Below are 20,282 nucleotides of genomic sequence, written 5' to 3' on the forward strand. Positions count from 1 at the left end.
ATCAAAAGAGAGCTTTTGTGAGGGTGGTCGGTTTGAGTCTCTATAAGAAACTAGAAACAAAGCAATGCTAGTTTAAATTAGGATAGAGCAACATTGCATGGTCATGGGTTCAAAGTTTTCATTTGCAAGTGGTGCCCTTTGGTTAAACGATTGTTTTGGAAAAAGATTTTCATTCAATTGCTATATATTGGGGGGGGGGCGGGGGGGGGGCGGGGGGGGGGGCGGGGGGGGGGGGGGGGGGGGGGGGGGGGGGGGGGGGGGGATTTTTATACATTTAAATGAGTCCTTGATGGTGGTTAATTGTTAATATTTTAATGGTTAGTTTAATTAGTTTATATTGTTGGAGGATGCTAAATGTATTATGCACCATTAATAACCCCCCAAAAAAGAACGACATTATTATCCGAGCATGTATTAATCCCCAAAAAGAACGACACTATTATCCAAGCATGTATTAACACAATGGATCAAAAAACACAGCAAAAATAGGTTTGACAAAAGGAGGGAAAACCTTTTGAATTTTCAAAAGAAATGGAGAGAGAGAGAGAGAGAGAGAGGTGACATGGAAAAGACGTTGAGCCAACTAAACTTTTTGAAATGTTTGATAAAAGTGAAAGAATTGCTATTGATACTTTCACGGAATGAAAGATGTCATCTGAGCCGACTGACGGTTTGAAAATCGAAAGACTGGGCCACACAAAAAGGAGAGATGATAGACTTGGAAGCCACCGCCAATACTGATATAAAAATAAAAGGAAAGGGTACGTTGCTCCTCCTCGATCTGGGACTCACGAGTCACAGCCTGTTTTCTTGGATAAACTAAGATTTCCAAGCTACAGTTGGCTGTGGCGTTCTTTAATTTGCCCGTCGCCCACGGCTTCTAACTTCTCTACCGGCGACCGACAGCAGGCCCCGCGACGCCGCCCCAAGTTGCTGGCGATGCTGTGGCAGGATATGTCGTGTCCATGTGCCTCTGTGTCGGCCTCTGTCGACTCTGTGTGGCATGCTTCATATCGATCCTCCCCAATCTTCAATGTTCACGGAGCAGACATGGCACTCAACTGTCAGCCTTTCTCCTGTCACGCACCTCTCTTCGTTCCTGTGGCCTGCTATTAGGTGCAGCTCAGTGGGAGTATAGTTATACTCAGTGTGTTCAGGAAGAGTGGCTCTTCGGTCAGTGCTGAGGCTGGGTGGAGTGGTCCTGGCAGTCCTTAAGTGTACTGCTAACAGAAATGTTTGATAGGGCAGCTGCATGTTGAAGGATGTCGGAGCAGGACTGGTAAAAGGAGTCAAGATTAGCGTGGTGAACGATAAACTTGCTGCAATCAATAGATGAACAATCAAGGCTTCATTGTGTTGATACGAAGTAGATGAAGCCTATGGACTTGAATACAACCACAATGAATTGTGGACTCAATGATTCATAGGTTAAAAGCACTTGAGCATGGTTTAAGGGTGCAACTATCAATCTAGAGTCTTAATGATGCAAAGATCCATTGAGTTGTGCCACCCTAACAATGTAATGAGATATTGAAATGCTACATCACTAAGAAATATGGCTATCAATCTAGAGCTCTAATGATGCAAAGATGCAATGAATTGTGCCACTCTAGTGATGAAATGAGATATTAAAATGCTACATCACTTTGCTAAGAAATATGGTTAACAAGAGATGAGAAGCTACTTTGGAAGCTAGTGAGATTATGATAACAAGCTTGGCCTTAGAGAACAATAATTCTACTTCTTCTTCTCCACTATAATAATCTGCCAAGAATAAGAGAGTACAACATACAAAATATACAAGTAGTCTATAGTGTGACATGCTTAGTCAAAAGATGACTAGGTAGATATCCCATAACTTCGGTAGGTGGACTAACTAATGTCCCCAGTTGTAAAGTATCACTCGAATGATATGCTGATGCAAGTACTAACCATGTTAGTGATATGAATGTAGAAACCGTCATCCAAGTCCTCGAGTGTCTACTTGCGTTGAGCTTGATATCTCAACACTCTTCCCCAAGCTCATCAACTCCATGACCTCTACTCCAAGCAAGCTTCGAAATCGTTGAAACTTTTGTAATCCTAGAGCCTTGGTGAAAATATCTGCAACCTACTCCTTTGTGCTCACATATATGAGATCAATGTCACGTCTCCCAAGACGGGCTCTTTGATGAAATGGTAATAAATCTCAATGGATTTTTTGTGTGCATGAAACATTGGGTTCCTCCAACTGTATGTTGTTTATGTTGTCACAATAAATGTCAACGCTCTTCTCTATCTCGATCCCCAAATCATCAAGTAGCTCTAGCATTAAAGCTATCTCACATGTTGCCATAGTACCACCCTTGTACTCTACCTCTACACTCCAAAATGCACCAGTGGGTTGTTTCTTACTACTCCAAGTCACAACGTCACTCCCAAATATATATAGCCATCATTGGTGGACTTCTTGTCAAATAGAATACCTACCCAATGTACATCAATATAGCCATCACCTTATTAGATACAATACCTACACAATCTACATCAATATAGCCAAATAATTGCACCACGAAGTCAACCTCATAAAAGATACCGCAATCCAATGTGGCCTTAAGGTATCATAAGGTACGTCTCACACGGTCCAAATGATGCTTACAAGACACCTGCATAAACTGACTCTCTAAGCCAACTGTGTACTCACAATCTAGCCTAGTGATAGTAGTAAAGATCAAACTTCCCACCATCTTCTTGGAGTTTAACTTTAAACCGAGTGTGAGAAGATCAAGCAAAGCTAAAAATCAAGCAATTAATTTTCATCTCATTGCCATGGATAGACAGATGTATAAGGAAATCTAGTAGTATTAGGACAAGGGATATACATAAGAAATAGATAGACATTGTATATTAATTTAATTATTTAAAAATTATTATTATTAAACTAGGTATTTATAACTTATATTCATAGCTTATGTTTATAGCCCCATCTTGGAACACAAACCCTCTCAAGGTCGATTGGTCTAATGACTAGTCACAAAAAGACAACTCCTACGCTAGTGTAACTAGATTAACACCTTATACCCTCAATCATGTGACTGTAATGATCATATCATTAAATAGGGGTAAATTTAGGGTCTTATCACAAGTAAAAGATAAATCTTAAAGTTTTAAGATGAAATAGAAGCTCTCAACAATAATTTGAAGAAAACCATTACCGATCAATCCAAAGGAAAAAACTTGAATAAGGGACTAAGCATACCAGATACCATAAATCCAATGTGATTCCTTGAAATTGTAACTTAACTAAATCAATGGCTCCATGTCGAAATTGGGGGAATTTCCCAACACGAAACCTGAACCATCTCTTATGAAGGGCTTTTTTTTTTTGGAAATTGAGTTGAGAATTACCTACACCAAATTGGGATAAATTAAGTCTCTTGAAACATTTGTCAGAAACTCCCCAAATAGAAATCTATATACAAACAAAAAGAGTCAACTCAATATTAAAACTATAAATTGGTGGTTGTGATGAATTCTTGATTGGTAGTTGCCCTCCCTTAAACATTGAGAATATTGATTATTGTCTTCAAAAGAATGTTTTTGAGGTAGATTGGTTTCCTTATAGCATTTTTCCACAAATTATCCTTTGAGACATAGTGATTCAATGTCCCTATAGCCAAACATTGGTGTGTGACCTTGACCTCCTCTAGGTCCTCAATGACATTTTCTCATAACCAATATCAGTTTCCACCATACATGCTAACCAATGCCAGGCATGGGAGGTCATCTGTAGGGGGAGAATTATCTCATATCATAGGAGTCTTATTGATAATACAACGATGGTGATGTCATTAGTATCCTTGTTTGTTCTATGTAAGAAAGTTGTTTCCTCATATAAAACGGTGAAAGCTTTACATTTAATTCAAATATAGACTCTCACTTTTTTTGCTACGTTATTTGATCTAGCCTTACATTATTACTAAACTCAAGTTTCATTAAATACTTATAATATTTTATTCTCAATATCTAGGCTTATTTGCTTCTAAACCTCTCTTATTTCAAGTATCTAGGCTCTTCCCCTTGCCATTCCTTATGTTCTCTTTCCCTCTCTTTTCTCTATTTCTCCCCTAGTCTTGCTAGCTGGTGCAAGGAAAGCAAGGCAACTTTTATGATTTGGTTGGCATAAGGGAAGCAAGGAAACTTTTATGATCTGGTTGGCATAAGGGAAGTAAGGCAACTTTTATGATATGGTTGGCACAAGGGAAGCAAGGAAACTTTTATGATCTGGTTGGCATAAGGGAAGCAAGGCAACTTTTATGATTCTCTCTCTCTCTCTCTCTCTCTCTCTCTCTCTCTCTCTCTCTCTCTCTCTCTCTCTCTCTCTCTCTCTCTCTCTCTCTCTCTCTCTCTCTCTCTCTCTCTCTCAAAAGAGTCTCTTTCAAGCTTAGATATGCCAAGGGATGGCGCTTCTCAACATAGAGCCATAGGCGGCTGCTATCAATTTGCCAAGCATGGGTGCACCCCCAGACTCTTACACATAGGTTATTGGTAGTAACTCATAGGGGTTCAATGGCATGATGTTCCTTCCAAGTGTTGGCACTTCTCAGAATGTAGGTATAAGAGATTATGTGCTAGTATGCCAAGGATTGGTGCACCACACATGCAATCACAAATAGCATGCCTACTACGAGAGCAAAGTTAACTAGCTAGCCAAATAGGAGACAAGCCAAAATATCCTAAGCACTAGTGCACCCTTTTGGACGAGGTTGCCACCAAGACCCAAGGCAAGACCCATGGCATTGATGCCATGAATACTAGCCTTTCCATGGCCATGGAAAGGAGCTATCCATCTTCTTTCCCTCTCTTATCCATCAACTATATGTTTGTGGTCTCAATTAGTCTTATGGCCATAACATTTAGTTTCTTCTTCCTTTACTTCTACTAGTGTCAAGAGTTGGTGCACTATCACAAAGTACATGCTAGTAGTTTGTACATGGGAAGTTCTTCATTTGCCCAAACATGCCAAGCATTGTTGTACTTTCATGTTGTTGCTAATCCTAGCGATCAACATAGTGACATAGTCTCATCTTGGAATAAACAGAGACAATGATATAGTGATCAATATAGTTCTAGCTTTGAATATACAGAGACAGCAACATAATGACCAACAAAGTCCCATCTTGGAATACATAAAGACAATGACATAGTGATCTTGAAATCCACCAAGCATTGTCACACCCGTACATTGCCAAGATCCATGTTTCTCAAATAAACTCTTACACATACAATCATATGGACTTTTACACATATGCTAAGCACTCACACATATGCCCCGCATGAGTGCTTTTCAGCATGGAGGTAAACGAGACCACAATTTGCCAAGTGCTAGCAAACCCTACTCCACCAAGCTCCATGTTTCTGAGAGGAAACTCTTACACATATTTCTCATGGGTATTGGTAGTACTAGTGGGGTTTTATAGCGTGATGTTTCTTCCAAGTACCATGCTTCTCAAAATGGAGGCATAGGAGACTATATGCCTATCTACCAAGTATAGATATACTACACATGTGAGTAGAAATAGTACTTGAGGTAAAAGCACATGTGCCTAACTGTTTGTGCGTCTCTGCCTAGCTGCATGTGTATTCATTACACTCAAAATACTTGCATATATCTACACTACATGTGGTGGGCACCCATCACTATCACTTCGTTCTTTATTCTTTTGGTGACATTTGAATAAGGAAAGGCCATTCATACATTGTGACTATTAGAGTTTCCACATACCATGTCTTTCTCTCTTGCTTTGCTCTTGCTTTGCTCTTGCTTTGCTCTTGCTTCCACTTGTGTGACTCCACTCAAGCTCTGCCTTTCAACTTGTATCAGAGCTAACCAGTCGAGGGGCTTCTTTATCCTTTGCTTCAGTCTCAATTCAAAGCTTCAACTCGAGGTTTCATGGTAGCCATCGTTTCTTTCTCTCGAGGTATGCAAAGAGACTTTCCTTCTGTCAGCTTGTTCCATGCTTGTTGAGGAGCTTCCCAAGGCTTAATTGAGCCTTGTTGAGTGCTTATTGAGCTGAGAAGTACTCATTTGATCCATTTTGAGTGGATATAGAACATGTTGTAGAAGTTCTGAGAAGAACATCTTTACATACAATATCAGATTTTGGCATTTTATAGCTAGAAACAAAGAGTCCAATAAAAGCTACAAATTTGGGTACTCACGGAGTTGATTTTAGGTAGTTTTCTATTCTCTCTTTCACACAAAATAAAACAATTCATGTTTGCACAACAAACAATAAATTCCATAACACATTTTTTATGCTTCAAGGATTCTATTTTGGTGCTCGAATGGTATGGTTATGCTTTTCACACTGATTTAAGCTTAAAATAGCACAATTTTCCTATCATTTTAGTGATGTAATAGCAAGGAAGCATGAACATATCAATGAAAGCTTATGCCTAATGCTCATTGATGCTTTACGAGATACTCAGTGGATGCATCGCTACTTTGGTTGTTATGTATACTTCTCAATATGCTATGGCATACTTTTAAGCTAAGATTTAGACTCCATTATGTTAATCTTGGTTGTGGTTATATGACTTCATTACTTCACTGGATTACATAGTTACAAGCTTGAATAATCTATTGGGTTTCATGCTTCCAGCTTATGCTTCATGCATCTTGGATACTCATATGTCATGAAGTTCATGTCTAGAGCTTGCATTGCTTAGCATGTATGGTTAGTCACCGCATGTATGGTTACTGGTATACTTCAGTTGTGATAGCCTTTATTGTCAGTTGTTCTTGGTCTTTCTTTATTGGTTACTCATACCAAGTTGTTGGCATATTGTTGCGCTCTATTACAGCATCCTATCCTTTCAAATTTATGGTCTCTATCTGAGGGTACTTACTTGATTACAATTAGTGGATAGCTCATCCTTCTAGGAGTTTCTCTTGCTAAGCCTCTAATTTGGCTATGATGTTGGGACTATTTAACTACTATTTACAATAGTCTATTTGTCCTGGATTGTGCTTTCATCTCTTGCATTATGGCTAGTGGGTCAAATGATAGTGATATCTTTAACATTGAGAAGTTGGATACCACAAATAACAACTATTGAAAGGTACAAATCTGCCAAATTCTAGTGTAGAAATTGTAGACTAAGCCATAAGGGCATGAGGGTGTAAAGCCTAAACATTTTGATATAGAGCATTTGGCTAAATTGGATGAGCTATGTAAATCTACAATAATTTTTTAACTCTCTAAGCAAGTTTACTATAATGTTTTCTTTAATGCACAGACTACATGGAAGTTATGGGATAAGATTCACTATTTCTATGGCAAGTAGAGCCCTACCTCTTAGATGTATTGATTGAAGCAACTCATGGATCTTAGTATGAAGGATGGGACCTCCAAGTCTACCCACTTGAATGACTTTAATTCTATTATTAGCCACTTGACTTTGCAAGAAATTGAATTTAAGGACAACATCCCTTATTCTTGTTGGTTACATTGTCTGAGTCCTTGGATACGTTGTGTTGTGTTGTGTATGCAAATATGTCTACTGATAGACTGAAATTATAGGATGTAGAGTGTGCTCTCTTGACTGAAGATTTATTACAAGAGATGTAGATGCTTTCTAAACCTCTCATGCCTTAAGAGTCAAAGGTAATAAAATGATAGACATGTTAACGATCAATGTGGGAGGGACTCTAAGAAATCTTGTTCTCAATCACATGGAAAGTCTTATAGTAAGTCCTATGCCCATAAGTCCGCATTGACTTGCCACTATTGTGGGAAGGAGGGTCATATTCAGTGATCACAAGCACAAGGAAAAGGAAAAGGATAAAGTGCATGAAAAGAACAATGATCACAACATTTTCCCCAGCAAGTCTAATACTAAGATTGAAGAGATTAATTTTAATTATGATTGCATCCTTCTAACTTCTTCTCTTGATGCCTAGCAGTTGACTGATCCCTTATCTACCTATGCTCAATGTTGGTTGATTGATTTAGGGGCTTCATTTCATGTCACCTCTCATTGAGAGTGGTTCCACTCCTATCATAGCATGACAAGATCTGTCAGATTAGGTAATGACCTGGCCTTGGATATTGTTGGTATTCGAGATGTCCAACTACACTTTCCTTCACACAATGTATTTACTTTGCATGACGTACATCATGTTCTACGTTTGACCAAAGTTTGGTTTTGGCTGAGAGATTGGATGATGTAAGTTATGTTGTATCTTTTGATGATGTAAGTTATGTTATGGGGATGCAGGTGAGATGGGCTATTGCCTATGGGATCCATAGGCTCTGAAGGGCATCCACAACCATGATGTTTTCCATGAGAAGAACATGTATAAGCAGTCTAATGAGGTCATTGAAGTGTGCAAGGTAATATTTCAAGAGGGCCCTTCTGATATGGTACAACCAACTAGATAGCCTACAGCAATTGATGCTTCGACAGCCCACGACCATGATGTTAGATAGGAGGTACAAGCCCCATAGTGTATTTTATGGTGGTCTACTAGAGATAGATGTCAGTGTGATTGGTTTGCATCCTCTATGGATTACGTTATGGTGACTGATGTCAGTGAGCCTTTTACCTATGGTGAGGCCATACTACATAGAGGTAATAGTCACACTTGGGCGAGCACCATGGAGTCAGATTTCGCCTCACTATAAAAAAATCATATGTGGGATTTGATTCCTTTGCCTAGAGGAAAACATAGTTTGCCATGCAAATAGTTGTACAAGTTGAAGAGTACCCTTGGATGCCCTGAGTTAGCCCTGTAAGAGGCAAGACTCATTGCTAAGGGTTTTAAGTAAGAGCATGGTGTTGACTTTAATGAAGTATTCTCTCTTGTTGTCAAGATTACTACCCTATGCTTGGTTTTAGCTTTGGTTGCATAGCTCGATCTAGACATCGATTAGATGAATATTAAGACATCCTTCTTACATGGAAACTTGCATAATGAGATTTATATGCAATATCCTAAGGGTTTTGAGGAGAAAAGTCAAGAATACCTAGTGTGCATTCATGCTTTCATGCATTGCGAGTGATATATCTCCAGTGATATGGATCCATGTTTACACACAAAGAAGGCTTGTAATGGTAGCCTTATGATTTTGGTACTCTATGTTGATGGTATATTGATTGCTGGAAGTGCTCATGAAGAGCTGGATGCCTTGAAAAATCAACTCAAAAAGAGCTTTGAGATGAAGAACATGGGATAGGTCTCACATATTCTTGGGATGCACATCACACAATCGATTGAAGGGTTTTTTTTACTTATCATAGAAGGAGTACATTTAAAAGGTTCTTGAGTCGTTTCATATGCAGGATGTTAAGCCAATTATTTGTCGTTTATCTTCTCACGTGAAGGTTAGTCAAGACGATTGTCCATAGCCTAATGAGCAGAAGGTCAAGATGAACAAGATTCCTTACACATCCGAAATGGGTAATTTGATGTATTCCATGATAGCCACTCATCCTAACATAGCATTTATAGTGGGAGTTGTGGCATGCTGTAGGACTATACCTGGCAGGCAGCATTGGGATGCCATGAAGAGTATCATGAGGTATTAAGAACACTAAAGATATGTGCATATGTTATGGTGGCCAAGATACAAGATTCATGGGGTAAATTGACTTTGATTATGCAAGATATGCAGACAATAGGAAGTCTACCTTTGTCTGTGTCTTCAGCTTTGTTAGAGGTGCTCTTTCTTGAATGTCCAAGGTGCACAAATACATAGCTCTATCTCCTTTATAAGTAGAGTATATTGCAACCATAGAGACTTGTAAGAAGGCTCCTTGGTAACATCGTCTGGTCATGGACCTTGGTATTACTCATGTGGTCCCTAGACAACATTCAAATTCTATGAGTGCCATTCAATTGGCCAAGAATACGATCTTCCATGGGAAAAAAGAAGCACATTGAGGTAGTAGGGGACCAATCTGTTTAGCTTGTTAAGATCTCAACTCATGAGATTCTTGTAAATTTGCTCACTAAAAGTCTCTTTAGCGAAATATTTTGCCTTTCTTAGGATGATTATGGACGTAGACTAAGATATTGTCTATTCTTCATTATGTTATACTTTATGTACATTTATACTTTGTCATTTTTTTTCTTCATTCTCTTCTTACTAGGGCTACATTTACCTTTGAATGGGAAATTGTCTTGGGAGTAAAGATACTTGTGCTTAACCATCCACACACATGTTCCTTATCATTGGTGCATTCGTTACACTAACAATACATGCACATCTGTACACTGCAAGTAGCTTGTGCCCATCATTATCACTTCATTCTCTATTATTTCAATGACATTTGAATAAAGCAAAGCTAGTTACACATTCTGACTATTGAAGTTTCCACATATGGTGTCTCTCTCTTGCTCTCTTGCTCCATCACCACCATAGCTCTTGCTTTACTCTTTCTTTCACTTGTGTGCTTCCATTCAACCTCTATCTTTCAAATAGCATACTACAACGACCACAAAAATTGCCAACTAGCCAAATTAAAGACAAGCTGGAATATGCCAAGCACTATTGCACCCTTTTAGGGGACGCTAGCAAGACCTAAGGCAAGACCCATGGCATTAAGGCCATAAGTCTAAAGACCCCTACTACTCAAGAGACTAGAGTAATAAGCCCCATGGCCATGGAAAGTAGCTACCCATACGCCTTCTCTCTCTTACCCATTACCTACATATTTGTGATTTTTGTTGGCCTTGTGCCCATGACATTTTGATTCTTATTCCTTTACTTCTACTAGTGTCCTTCAAATAATGATAGCCTTTTCTCCTAAGTTGTAATTCCCCACAGTTCTAAATCCTTCCTAGCACCCAATTAAACTAATTTTCTACATTGTGCTACATAAAGCTAGTAGTTTTGTATTTGCAAAAACATGCCAAATGCTAGTGTAACATCACAGAGTATATGCTACTAGTTTATGTATCGTGACTTTTTCATTTTTCCAAACATGCCAAGCACTAGTGTACCATCATATTGTTTCTTAATTTTAGTGATCAACATAGTGGCATATGCCCATCTTGGTATACACACAGACAATGACAGTGTGATCTACAAGGCCCCATCATCCTAGAATGCACAACCCCATCCTAGCAATCAACATAATGGCATTGCCCCATACTACTAGTTAGGCCTAGCATTCAGCATAGGGATCAACAAGGCTCAAACATGCCAAGCACCTATGCTTCTATGGAGTATTGGTTCTGTTTCTATGGAACAATTGCACATTCATGTAGCCTTATGCTTAGAAACCAACATTTTTTATTCCATTGCTGAGACCAAGGCAGAATATACTCTCTTGGTTTGCCTGTTTTATTCTCTTTTTGTTAAAATAGGAGGTTCGTGATTTTCTTGAAGAGAATGGAATGATTTGTTGCTCTCCCTTCAAGAAAGACTAGCTAGTCCAAATCACACATATAGTTCGATTAGGAATGCCAAATTGGAAGGGAATTGATTTGAGAAAATATGATGACAAGAGATAAGAGAAAACTTTGAATACACTAGATTTATTCTTACTTTTCTTTTCATAAGGGAAAAATAAGTAAAAAAGTAAAAATACGAACCAAAACCCAAGGTGAAGCAAAGTCATGTTCTCTATTCAGTCAATAGCTTTGAATACATGCTACTTGCTATTTCCATTTTTTTATTGATTAAATGTTTCCATAATTCATAATCATTGTCTTATGAATTTCATTTCATGCTTGTGGATAATGGTTAGTGCATACCTTTGCATTTCTTGACCTTCCATATGTGGTATGTGGAACTTTAGCTTGTGGAAAATCAAAGAACTTTAAACTCCCAACATATTTAAAGCTTGGATATCCCTTATGAACCAACTACAAAGCTAATGTGGCATTCTATTGGCATGCTTTTCATTCCTACCACGCAAAAGAGACACACTTAATATATTGTGTAGCTGATATATCGAGTATTAAGAGCCCAATACATGGATTATCAACACCAATATATCAACTAGTTATAGAAGGTTTAATACCACATGTGCTTCCTAGAGGGCAAAATTATGAGAGTGCAGGTGACCTAATACCTAGAGTATCCTCCATAGGGCAATTACCTCAAGTTTCATGGTTGGGACCATTACCTCAAGTGTCATGGTTGGATCAATACCTTGAGTATTGAGTTTGATGGGAACTTTGATTTTCTTCTTTTTTTGGAAAAAAAAGAAAAAGTTCAAAAGCTTTCCATTATTACAAATTTTTGGAGCTCAATAAAGAATGAATGCTATGTCAACACACTCTCTCTTACTTGTTGGATTCACCCAACTGATGTGCCAAACTTTGTCAATCATGACTATAACACCACACTCATCTTCTATTCCATGTATAAAGTGAGCTTGAAAGGAGGTAAACTCCAATACATTAATTGTATCAACCATTAACTATATGCACTATTAATAACCTATAAAACTTTGACCTCCAAAGCTCATGTATGTACTACCAATTGAATCATTGATTTGTATTGTGGCTTATTGTTAACATTAAAACGTAAGTCTTAATACCACAACCATCATGTAATGCCTAGTCTCCTCCTCTCTACAATATCTTGATTGCATGCTACTGTGATAATACCTAAAATAGGAACAAAAATCACCGATTTGCAAGAAATCATAGTAGCATGTTTTGCCCTTCTTTGCACTTGCTTGGTCTCATTATGTGTTTGGTGATTCTCGAGACAATGTTATATTCAGTATTGAAAAAATGAACGGAACCAGCTACAGCTATTGGAAGACACAGATTCGACAGGTTCTAGTGCAAAAATTGTAGATTAGACCACTAAAAAGTGGGGGTGTCAAATATGAAAACATTGATGCTAAGGATTGGGCTAAACTGGATGAGCTATGCGCGTCCACAATCATTTTATCACTCTCTAAACAAGTTTACTAAAATATTGTGTTTGACAATCAGATTGCATATTAGCTTTAGACACATATTAAGAATCTTTATGACAAGCAAAGTCATGCATCTCAAATATATTGGTTGAATTTTGAAACACTTCATGGACGAGAAACCTCGAGAAAGATGCCATGTCTTAAAAGTTCTCCAAGGCAAGGTGGGGGGGGCGGGCCTCAGCACTATCTCCCATGGGGTCTTTATGACCTCGGGGAGTTGGGATCAACGGCTCTCGTTGATCCCTCTCCTCACGACCACGGCGCAAACGTTGATCCCACGGGGTAGTAAACCCATCCTTGTTTGGTGAGCCCGCCCACAATCTTAAACTCGTCCAGCCGGAAAAGTGCCCATCGATGGTACTTCTGATACGTGTCTGCGCATGCGAAACTGGAGATGCCTTAACTCCTTATAATTGGGAGGGGCCCAGAGAATGTGCCACCACCAACGAACAAGGTGACGTCTAATCCTGGGAGCATGCGAAGTCCCAGATGCAATCGGTGTTCATTGTTCCTTCCGTTCTTGTTCTCTCTCTCTCTCTCTCATACCCACAGTAGCTACAGCCTGTGCATCCCTCAGCTCGGCGTCTTCATCCCTCCCACAGTTCGGCGTGAATACCCTCCCACAGTAGCGTGCGCATCCCAACTCCCCTAGCTCGTGAAGACTCGAGCACAGTAGCGTGCACATCTACACTCCCCCAGCTCGCACGGTAGCGTGCGCATCTCCCAATTCGGCGTCTGAGACTCGGGGAGACAGTTCGGCGTCTTCATCCCTCGACCCACAGTAGCATGCCCATTCGGTGTCTTCATCCCTCACAGTGGTCTTCATCCCTCCCATAGTCGACGTGGCCATTCGGCTCAAACCTCCGTCTTCATCCCTCCCACAATCGGCGTGGCCATTTGGCGTCTTCATCGGCACTATCTCCGGTCTCAGGTTGCAACGTCTGCGCCTCAGCACATTAGGTCTAGAGCCCAACCTCAGCACTATCTCCCACATCAGGTCTTCATCGGGACATTAGGTCTCAGGCTGCAACGTTGATCCCAACTCCATCTTCATCCATTGTCTTCATCCCTCCCACAGGAGCGTGCCTAGTCCGTGACGCAGGAGGCTGCAGCGTGACCGTGACTCAGGAGGCTGCAGCATGACACCTGTGTGGGAGGCTGCAACGTCTCAGGAGGCCCAAGCGTCTCAGGAGGCTGCCATTATAGGAGGTTGCCCAGTCACAGGAGGCACCGTGGGAGAAGGACGCTGTTGCGTCTTCATCTGCGTGACGTCGAGGCCCCTCCTCTATCAAGTTTGTTCTTTTTATTTTTGAATGTAATTACTACTTCACATTATAAAGATCAAAGTTATATTATTTGTGGGAGAGCACGTTGAGGCCTACGACTTGCGGCTAGTCGCTGTTCGAGCGTGCTTTGCTGCGCTTGGGGCAGCCTCTGTTTATTGCTTTCGTGCTAGGGCAGAAGGTAATGATCCTCATCATGTTGTCTTCTTCGTAGATGTCTTACGCTTCACTGTCTATGTCTCAATACGCAATAGATGAGGATCCTAAATTCTGTGTGTGTTGAAGCCATATTATATATTCTTGGTGCCTTTGAAGGATTCAAGGCAGTACGATGGATTAGAATATTGTAACCTTCTCATGTCAGCAAGTAATGATTTTTTATCTATTCATAAATTGCCACACCTTGTCTCATTTTGTCTTGGTCTCTCGCTCTTGGTTGATTGCCTCGATCAATAAAATGGATTAGACTAGCATCAATGTGATTGAATATGGATTAGACTAACATTTGGGGCTCACAATATTTGGAAAACCTTGCATCTTTCAATCCTTTTGTATAATTTCACAATAATCTCATAACAATGCTCTCTTTGGATGCAAACATATTGATGTTGGAAGAGTTACTTATGTTGGAAGTGACAATGCTTGGAGTTAGCAGTACCATATTGCATACATGCTAAGCATAGTCCAAGTGCCATCACTTGGCATTTACAAGGTTTGTTGATTAGGTCTCTATGTTGCTAACGTCACTATCATTTTGCAATTAAAAAATGTGCTAACATCACTATCACTTGGCGAGTGTTGGAAACTGTATGAATGTGTTGAGTCTCAATCCTTCTCAAAATTCATTATTTGGAATCATACAAGAATCCCAACAACCATAGCATAGTCCAAGTGCCATCACTTGGCATATTCAAGGTTTGTTGATTAGGTCTCTATGTGCCTAACGTCACTATCATTTTGGAATATGATCACAATGAAAAACCTCAATCTTGGTTACAATTGTAGTAATGGGACTACCCCTAATGTAGTCACAAGTCTAATGTCATTTTCAAATATGATTACAATGTAGAGCCTCGATCTTGGTTCCAGCCACATTAATGAGACTATCCTTGATGTAGTTGCAAGCCCACCAATCATCACTTTTAGCTTTTTCCATGCCCCAAAATCTACTTAATGGCCATATACCATTAGGGATATGGCAATTAATACATGTGCAAAGTATAGATCTACCTATAGATCATCTATATAGGTCAATTTTGGCGAGTTTTGGGAACTGTATGAATGTGTTGAGTCTCAATCCTTCTCAAAATTCATTAATTGGAATCATATAAGAAGCCCAACAACCATGTTACAATGTCAAAATATATATTATTGCACTAGGAACAATAAGGCAAGGCACTAGTACTTGGAAGTGGTTGTAGTGAGGTGATAGCTTGGTGAATAATTGTAACATTAGAGGTTTCTGACCTACTATTGATAGCCTACCAATTTTTTGAATAGGATATATCAATTATTTGATGGATGGACTTTTTTATTGTTATTAAATTGAACACATCTAGTCATTAGATTGGATGTGGTATCCACCATTGGTCAAAAATCATGACATATTCAATATTTGGTCTTTCATCAAGCATGTCCACAAAAGTAAGCCATGCTACTCATTTTTTGAAGAGCATGTTGATTATTTTGCTAATCTAGGATGGGGCTCACAATATTTGGGAAGCATTATGGATTACTCGTTTCTTGTTGTCATGTACTTGTCATGATGGATTACTTTATGAATTCTCTTATGTTACATGGTTTATGTCATGGTTATGAGTAGTTATGGACTACTCACTTTTTGTTGTAACGTACTTGTCATGGATTAGGTAACATGGATTTTTTAATGGATTATAAGTAATTATGTACGATACTATGTCATGGATTATATCATGGAGTACTCACTTCCTTTGCACTTAGTTGATATGTACTTGGTTATGAGTAGTTATAAACTTCTCACTTTTTGTTGTTTTGTGACATGGATCATCCAATGGTTATGAGTAGGTACGCACGCTTTTACCTCCGGCAAATGGCTCCATGCACTCGCAACCATCCTTCGTCGGATGTCCATTCGCGAAAAAATACCAGAGTAAGATGCCTTATTTAATATTTGTTTAGGGTTTTCTTGACGTTCATTATTGATTTCTCACATATTGTGTAGTTCCGTTTCTTTTTTTTTTTTAGGTTGCATCATCTCCTCGACATACTCGTAGAGGGGTTCGGGCGGCAAGTGCATCTCAGACATCCATCGAAAGAGATGTGCCGAGCTACTCTCAGGTAAGTGTTTATCCTACTTTCGGTTTTGTTAGTAAGCATACTCCTAAGATGTGATACTTAATAGAATGTCACTTTACATAGGAAAACCCACCATACATGGAGATCACACTGCCTGATGGGTCTCTTGCCCGTCAGTGCCGTGTTGATATTCTTTGTCTGAAGAGGCATGTCAACATAAAGAGACGGGCAAGGATGATACATCATTTGAAGGATGAGCATGGTATCCATTATGATATTCCATGTCGAAAGACCGGTCGTCCCATAGGCACACAGCATGCTCGCCATACTGTTGGTGCTTGGCACCGCCAGGCAGAGGCTCGGTTCTCTAACCTTGAAAGAAAGTTGAGTTTGGCCCGGAGTAAGTATGAGAAGGCTTAGTATGTGAGAGCGAGCTCATTATGGGACTTAGTCGAAGATGCTGAGCGTACCATGGAGAGGCAGGAGTAGGTGGAGGCATTTGTGAGTAAACAGATGGGCAAATATGATTCCAAAAGAGATGAGCGTGTGCGGAAAACTCAGAGTCGAATACCGGATGGCTACCAAAAACATGTAAGTCTCTTATCCGATATTGTTTTTTCTTCTATAGTGTCATATGCGAATGCAATTTTATTACCTTGGCCTTGAGTTTATCATTTTTTATATATGGATATTCACTCACAAGTTGCCTTCCTTAGAAACGACCTCGCACACGAGAGTCTGAGGATGTGCCTCATATTGATGATGAGGGTCAAGTACTGGTCCTCCATCCACTGGCGATGTTATGGATTTTCAGGTTAGTTTATGGACAAGTTTGTGGCTTATGGTTATGGTTATGGATTATGTTATGGTTATGCTAGGATTACGATGGTTATGTTAAGGTTATGGTTATAGTTGTGATTATGGTTATGTCATGTCATGGTTGTGCTATGGTTATGTTAGGTTATGGTTATGGTTATGTTATGTCACGTTAGGTTAATACTTTAGGATTATGGTTATGGTTATGTTTATGGTTATGGCATTGTAGGGCGAGGGGAGTAAGTGCTTCACGTCGCTCCTCCTATCACCTCGACCCACCCCAATCACCATCTCCTCCCCTCTTGAGTATCCAAGCGACGCTCCTCATTGGATATTCACAATTGGATGTAGTTCGATTGACATCTTTAAGAATGGCTCTCTTGTCAAGACGAAGGGGCAAAAAAGTGCCACCTCAAGGTGCGTTCTTATTAATTGTAATGCTTTCATTGTGTTGTATTTCTTGTACTTGTGCTTGGTTGCATTGTGTGTGGTTGCTTTCTGGTATTATTTTAGGTTAGAGAGTTTCGTACATATCAGTACATATCGAGTTCATGGCTCTATGTTCAAAACTCTGTGTAGATGTCAACCATGCTTTGTTGGATGCATTGCGATGCGTAGAGGAGGCATCCACCCGTACTATGAATTTGTTCGCCATGTAAGTTTACTAAACTAGTTATAGCTTTCTTTGTTGTTGCTTGATGATTAGGGCTAGGGGTTTTATTATTTTACTAAACTAATTTTGGCTTTCATTCATAGTTGGATGGAGTATGTGATTCCAAGAGAGCACGTGCATGATGTATGTTTCGTGGATAGTCTATGGTTTCCATACATCAATATGGTTGAGCCACAAGATGATAGTGTTTCGTTGAGAAATTACTTTGATAGCTACGATCCCACGAGGGCCACATTTATATTTTGTCCAGTGCTTGTGAGGTTTGTAGTCCCTTTATGCATACTTAATGGAAATGACAAATCATAGCCCTTTGATGCACTAGTTTTAATAACATTCTTTGATGTATAGGTCACATTGGTGCCTTTTTGTGGTCTTCAAACCTATGCTAAAAAGGGTTGAAAAATTACCTGGTGATCAGGGAGCTATCCTATGCCTTGACTCGTTGGAATGCACTGATTTCACGGCATGTCTACCCTATGTACACATGTATCTTAACAATCTATATGCATCCATATAATATATTGTGTCACATATGTATTATGTTTATCTCTTTTGTGTCTATGTTTCAGGGCTGTGTTTGCATTATCGAGGCTTTGTACTGACCCAGCGTGCGCCAAGTTTCTATCAGACGTGGATAAAATGAAGCTCATCCACATTAAGGTGTGTCACTATAGTGTTAAAGTAATGCTGTCAGTTAGAAATGTAACATAGGGAAGTTCAGATAAAGATGACTAGAATCCCTTTTCACAGGCCCCTCAACAAACAAATGCAGTAGACTGTGGATTCTATGTGATGGCTTTCATAAGACTACTCATCGAGGGTGGCGTGGTTGGGAAACCAACCAAAAACTGGGTAAGCCTATACTCGTATAATTGCTTTTGCTATGCGACTTTGAATGGTCTAGTGTGCATATGTCAATCCATAATCAACTTATCGTATTACAGTTAACAAGAAAATGATTCAATGCCACCTACGTTACAACTTTAAAGGAGGACCTTTACCAGTGGACACTTGGAGTGTTGGAGAGGTGATTTTATGTGGATTTGCTTGATTTGTGACATTTACTTGGTTTGTGGTAGTCATGGACTTATGGTCTCACTTATGGTCATGTACTTGATTTGCGGCAGACATGTACTCACTTGTCAAGGTCTTATGGTCTCTTATGTAATGATACATATGCAAGGTTTTAATTGTGTTGTTTTTTTATGTAAAGGTTTCTTTTATGTCAAGTTTTTTTATGCCAAGGTAATGCTTTCATGCTATGGTTTGGGGTTTATTACATCATGGTTTCACATGGGCAAGTTTGGGGTTTATGCTATGGTTTAGGGTTTATAACGTCATGGTTTCATTTGTTAAGTTTTTTAATGCAAGGTTTCGTTTGTTAGGTTTTTTTATGTCAAGGTAATGCTTTTATTATGTCATGGTTTATTACGTCATGGTTTATGCAAGGTTTCATTTGTTAAGCTTTTTTATGTCAAGGTAATGCTTTTATGCTATGTTTTGGGGTTTATTACGTCATGGTTTATTATGTCGTGGAGCTATTCTCCTCCATCTACTTGCTTTTATTTTCATGCAACACTTAGTTTTTTAATGCAAGGTTTCATTTGTTAGGTTTTTTTAATGTCAAGGTAATGCTTTTATTACGTCATGGTTTATGCAAGGTTTCATTTGTTAAGCTTTTTTATGTCAAGGTAATGCTTTTATGCTATGTTTTGGGGTTTATTATGTCGTGGAGCTATTCTCCTCCATCTACTTGCTTTTATTTCCATGCACTACTTAGTTTTTTAATGCAAGGTTTCGTTTGTTAGGTTTTTTAATGTCAAGGTAATGCTTTTATTACGTCATGGTTTATGCAAGGTTTCGTTTGTTAAGCTTTTTTATGTCAAGATAGTGCTTTTATGCTATGTTTTGGGGTTTATTACGTCATGGTTTATTATGTCGTGGAGCTATTCTCCTCCATCTACTTGCTTTTATTTTGAGAGAGTTGAGTGAGTTGAATCCGACCATGAAACATGTAATAAAGTAAACTAAAAAGAGCTATGAACCAAAATACTCAAATGCAAAATGAAAGATGATGCGACTCCAAGGTTTAACGAAGAGTTGCATGAGAAAGAAGGAGGTTCGGTTGACATGGACACAAACAAGGTGTGGAAGTTAAACTCAAAGTAAACTCAGGATTAAGAAGAGATCTTAAATCCTCTTTTAGCTCAAATGAGAACTTGAAAGCTACATACAAGTCTTAAAGTTCTAGAGCTATCTAAGTGCTAGGCTTATATTGAAATTATGACCTATCCTTGGAGGTGAATATG

General features: G+C 39.2%; 1 long non-coding RNA gene across 2 annotated transcripts in view; it reads right to left on the reverse strand.

Annotated features, from left to right (window-relative positions):
- Nucleotides 1–672: 672 nt before the first annotated feature.
- Nucleotides 673–20,282, reverse strand: part of LOC148038888 (uncharacterized) — a 103,404-nt gene continuing 83,794 nt past the window's right edge. For both annotated transcript variants that reach the window (XR_015690344.1, XR_015690342.1), the window contains one exon: nt 673–1,276. This is a non-coding gene — a long non-coding RNA (uncharacterized LOC148038888). The remainder of the gene's footprint in view (nt 1,277–20,282) is intronic.

Source organism: Lygodium microphyllum, chromosome 3 (genome assembly GCF_053477565.2).
Source record: "Lygodium microphyllum isolate KBCC chromosome 3, Lygodium_microphyllum_v1.1.10, whole genome shotgun sequence".
NCBI lineage: Eukaryota > Viridiplantae > Streptophyta > Polypodiopsida > Schizaeales > Lygodiaceae > Lygodium > Lygodium microphyllum.